We start from the raw sequence: 5,612 nt of genomic DNA, 5'->3' as shown, positions 1-5,612 counted from the left end.
GTATGCCTGCTCTCAGACGTGGTTACACTTGTACATGGTGTGTATGCCCTGCTCTCAGACATGGTTACACTTGTACATGGTGTGTATGCCCTGCTTTCAGCCATGGTTACACTTGTATATGGTGTGTATGCCCTGCTTTTATCTTAAAAAAAAAAAAAAAAGACAATCTCAACCCTGTTTAAAGGATGATTCTGTTATGGGTTACTGATCATAATGGCTATTCCCTGTTGTCAAATTGACTCTATCTGGAATGAACTACAATCTAGAACTGGAGGGCACACCTGCGATCCAGATCTTGAGGTTGGAAGACACAAGTTTCTGACCTGGATCTTGGCATGGAGATCTTGAGACATAGTGGCCCTGAAAAGCTCAGGCCCAGGCAAGTTAGTACACACCTTTAATCCCAGGAGTCTGAGGCAAGCAGATCTCTGAGTGCAAAGTCAACCTGCCACAAAGCAAATCCCAGATCCAGGCATGGTGGTACACACCTTTAATCTGGGCCACACCTTCTGCTGGAGATCTACATAAGGACATTGGCAGAAGGAAGACTCACTTTTCTTGCCTGCTTGCATTTACTTCCCAGCACATCTGTTGGAACCTACTACTGCAGAAGACCAGCTAAAACAACTAGCCTCCTGAGACCGAGTTAGCTACTAGACTCTTGGATTTCCCATTCACAGCTGCCCGTTGTTAGTTTAGTTGGACTACAGACTTATGTCATCACAACAAATTCCCTTCATATTTCGAGACTCTCCATAAGTTCTGTGACTTTGCCTTTTGCTTCTAACACCTTAGCTCTCTGCCTCTGAAGCTTGTGGTATTGTACTTTGAGTGCCGTGTTTCTTCATGTTGTGTTTACCTGGCTGCCTATCTCCTGTTTACTTTTACTTGACCATCTCACCTGATGAGCAATTGTCAGTTCTGTCTTATCTTCCAACACTTTAGCCTTTATTTCATTCAGGTCTGGAGAGGCATGAAGTCCCATGTCTATCTGGTGCCTTGTGGGTGTGGTGTCTTATTCCTCCAGTGTTGCAGAATTTCCTCTTGATGTTGTTTCTGTAGTTTCAATGTGGCGCTGCCGAGAGTGTTTCTTGTGCTCCTTCTGTTGGAAGTCTATGAGCTTCTTGGGGGGGTCGAATGTGTCAGCAGTGATTTCGATGAGAAACGTCCGTCCCCCCCACTAGGCATAAGTGTTTGACAATTGGTCCCCAGTTGGTGGCACTCTTTGGAGAGGTTTAGGAAGCAGGGTCTTACTGAAGGAAGTCCTTCACTGGGGGCAAGTTTGAGAGTTCGCAGAACTACCTCTGCTTTATGTTCACTGTTGGCAGTGTGGTTCCTCAGCTTCCTGCTCCTCCTCACGCCAAGCCTGCTGCTTGGCGGCCAGCCTCGTGTCTGTGATGGACTCTGTCTCTCCAGAATCCTAAGTCAAACTAGACTCTGCTCTAGCTGTTCTTGGTTTTATCACATCATTGACAGAAATGCCACCAATACGGTCCACTTTGCCAAACGTACAGTAGCTACTGCTTCATGTTCTCTCTGTCTTTCTTTTCTGTTGCATGTAGCATGCGTACCTAATTAGCCCACAGTGGTTGGATAATCTGGACCATATGTTTTTTATTCTTTCTGCTTTTTGCGTCTCAGTTTTAGGGGTCTTCCTTGTTGTATCTTCAACCAAAGACATTTTCACATTTCACATCTAATACTTCCTCTTGGTTCCTTCTACGGGGTATTTTTCTTCTCACAAACTTTAAACTTGTGTGTGTGTGTGTGTGTGCCAAGTAGAATGTGTTGACTCAAAAGTCCTAAAGAGACAGGCCTTCAGTGTGGAGATTATTCTGCTGGTTTGTTTGTGTCAACTTGACACAAGCTAGGGTCATTCGGGGAAGAGGGACCTCAATTAAAGAATTTCCCTATGAGATTGACCTGTGGGGCATATTCTCCATTAACGATTGATGTGGAAGGGCCAGCCTATTGAAAGTAATGCCACCCCAGGAAGCAGGTTCTGGGTGGTATGATAAACCAGCCTGAGCAAGCCACAGGGAGCAAGCTACTAAGCAGAACTTCAAGGTCTCTGCTTCAATTGCTGCCTCTAGCTTCCTGCCTTGAGTTCCTGTCTTAACTCAGTGATGGACTGTGATGTGGGTGTGTAAGATGAAGGGAACGTTTCTTCTCTTAAGCTCTTTTTGGTCAGTGTTTTGCCATGGAAATCAGACTAGAATGGTCCTGTTTACCTGTCTGGGATGAAGGTGAGTTCACTGTTTGTTGTTGCTGTGGTGTCCTCGTCCACTGTATATCTCTTACTGTCTTTAGGTGTCTCTAGAGATTCCTGTCATCTGAGCCCAGCAGCTGTGTAGCTGCTATTTCCTGACAGTACGCTGGGACTCAGAGAGAAGGCAGGGCTAGAAAGAGAAGAATATTGTATGCTGAGATTGTATCTCTGTCCTTTTGTCAATTGCATATGTTTCTGTGTTGTTTCGTTGCATGTACTGCTTTGTTACCCACATACACAGTGAGATGATTCTTCCGGTAGCAGGTGAGCAGACTCCTCCATCTCGGCTTATCCATTGTCCCCGCAGCCTTTGGTGGGCATCTCTTCACTCAGACTGCCCTGTTCCATGAAGCCCCAGAGCATTAAATGATTTGAGCCACACCCTGAGGAGGACTGACAGATCCTGGATTCTTTTTTTGAAGGGCTGGTGTTTCTCACTGAGAAGCACTAATTTCTCCACAGAGAATCTGTGAGGCCCCTGGGGCAAACTTAGTACAGTGTTGGCCCCCAACACTGGAGGTCTACCTCTTGGTGCCTTCCATGGTTAGTCTCCATTGGAAAACACTGTCACAGCAGACCTGCAAGGGGCTTCAGCTGTAGACACCTGGTCTAGGCCTCTCCTCAGGTAAGCTCAAGTTTTCTAGCTTCAAGCATCTCATCCATTTTTCTAGGCTGTGGTTTGCTTCACATTCCCAGTTCTCTTATGGAACTAAGAAAAGTCATTTTGAGCTTGCTCAGACTTTTTTTTATTTTTGTAGCAAAAATAGTGGTTTCTTGCTCTGTAGGGTGATGGACCACTGTGCATGGAGGTTCAGCAGGTCCTATGTAAATACTGCTGTTGTGGGAAGAAGTGACCAGAGGTCAGCTCACTCCACTAATTGATGATAGCCCAAGTAATGATACCACCAATGTCCATTTCTGCAATTGATGAGTTATTAGACTTAATTACAGGAACATGGGGTGGGGAGGATTATACAAGGTCCTGTATGACCCAATGACAGACAGTTCTATCAAAAACCCCTCCCAAGCATGGTGATGACTCAGCAAAGCTTAAACCCTAGATCTCTTAACAGAATATAATGAGCTGCCACACAGGTCTGAATCTCATTGGCAGTCTTTACTGCTTATAAAACCTGGGAGGGGAAAGGGGTCTTGTGAGTCTGCAAAGTTTCAGAGACTTCCTGAGACTTCTGAGCTGTTTACTTCTTGAGTCCTAAGCAGCCTCCCCTTAGAGCATTCCTCCTCTGAAGGAGCTTCCCTCCTGGATGGAATGTTTCATCCTGGAGATCACTGAGACTCAACAGGCTCAGACAATTGTCTCTCTTCATCCCTCTGTTGTCGATGCTGTCATGTGATCAGAACACGCCTCCTAGCTCACTGTGTAGCTAGGGGTCTCATGGTCTCATGGTCTTTACAACCTGCTTGCAACTTGAGATGACCATCATGAAAGATAGATCTGAAAATATTATTGTCCTATTTTGAGTGGAATGACTAAAATCATATATATATATGTTATTTACATGTATTTACATGTTAAGATTCACAGATAGTTCATATATATGTATTAATTCTATTTTATATAGATATTACTTATATATTTATTTTGTATATCAACATTTTTAGGAGGAAATTTGAATTATAAGAACTGTAGATCAATATAAGTTTTACATATGTTAAGTTGAACATACAAGCCTGAAGTCTTGTTCCTTTTCAACCTGACATTTCTTTTCTTCTTCTCTTTTTTTTAATTGACTAAGTTATTTATTCACTTTATATCCTGATCACAGCTTTTCCTCCCTCCTCTCATTCCCTCCCTCTCCCCTTCCCCCATCCCTCCCATCCCTTGTCCCTTTCTCTCCAGAAAATGGGAGGCCTTCCATGGACATCAAACAGCCCCAGTCTATCAAAAGGGTTTGCAGTTAAGACTAGGCACACCCTCTTCCACTGAGGCTAGATGAGGTAGCCCAGTTAGAGGAAAGGGATCCAAAGACAGGCAATGCATTCAGAGACAGTCCCTGCTCCTGCATTAGGAGTTCCACATGGAGACCCAGCTACACGTTTGTTACATATGTAACATTCACGCTCTCTGGTTGGCAGTTTAATCTCCACGAGCCCCAATGGGCCCAGGTGAGTTCACTCTGTAGGTTTTCTTGTTCAACCTGACATTTCTATTAGTGATTCTCAGAGGTGGCCTAATTTGATGGTTGAACACAGTTTGGATCTAAACACATCCTGGAGCAAGTTTGTATCTAACAGTGCAAGCTGAACAGCCTCTGAGCCTCCATCCCTCCTTTTCCTGGCAATGACAAGGTCTGTGATGTGTGCCAGGCGCCACTGAATGAGTAAGACTCGGGCAGAGCTTGGTGTTAATGCTGTCTGGTCTGTGATGACTTACCACTTTTCTGTTTGTTTCTTTATTGTTCTTTGAGTTCTATCATATTTGACTCCACTTTCAAAACAGTGAACACAGCAGAGCACACACTTCCCAGAGCCTCTGGTTTTTGCTCTGTTTTCTAGGATCACCTCCTAAGGTCCACAGTCATCACAGCAGGGCTCCATTCCTGTTTCTTCCCATCATGGAGAACAGAGATAGCTTATTTTTCTCCATAGATTATTTTTTTTTTCTAAATCAAATCTACAAAGATGAAAAGATGTAATGAACGATAATAGCGGTTCAGCGAGTCAGTGTTTTATATTCTGGGGACGGTCAAATTATTTGTTTATCTTTTGCTGCTGTGTTGTTTGGTTTTTCAAACATGGTCTCAAATCTTAAAACAGACTAACCTGAAAGTTACTGGTCATCTAGGCTGACCTTTAACTGAGACATCCATTCCTCTTAACTGGGTGAATCCTGGAATTACAGGCTTGTATCACCATGCTTACTCCATTCATTTTGTGAGAGCATTTTGATTATACATACTCAACACACATATGCACACCCCTATATGCATATATACACATATATATGTACATATGTATAGTATATATATATATATATATATATATATACACATATGAACCATTATGGTATTAATACAGGTGCTATCATTTCTACTGCTGAGAATGGAGCCTAGAAAAATATGAATATGGACCAATATTAAAATATAGATCAACTTATTATCCTTATATCTAAATATTAGCTACACATACACATTCACACATGCACACTACTCCATAAGAAATGGCAGCCATTTAAAGGTAATATATGAGATGCCTTATGAAAAAATATAGACACAGCCCATGCATCAACATTCCTCATAGATGTATATGTACGTAGTCAAGGAGTTTACGTGAAAAATGCAAAATACAGAAAATACTGCTCTGGGTGGGGTTCATCAGAATC

Source organism: Mus pahari, chromosome 21, assembly GCF_900095145.1.
Source record: "Mus pahari chromosome 21, PAHARI_EIJ_v1.1, whole genome shotgun sequence".
NCBI classification, from domain to species: domain Eukaryota; kingdom Metazoa; phylum Chordata; class Mammalia; order Rodentia; family Muridae; genus Mus; species Mus pahari.
This window is presented reverse-complemented; position numbering follows the sequence as displayed.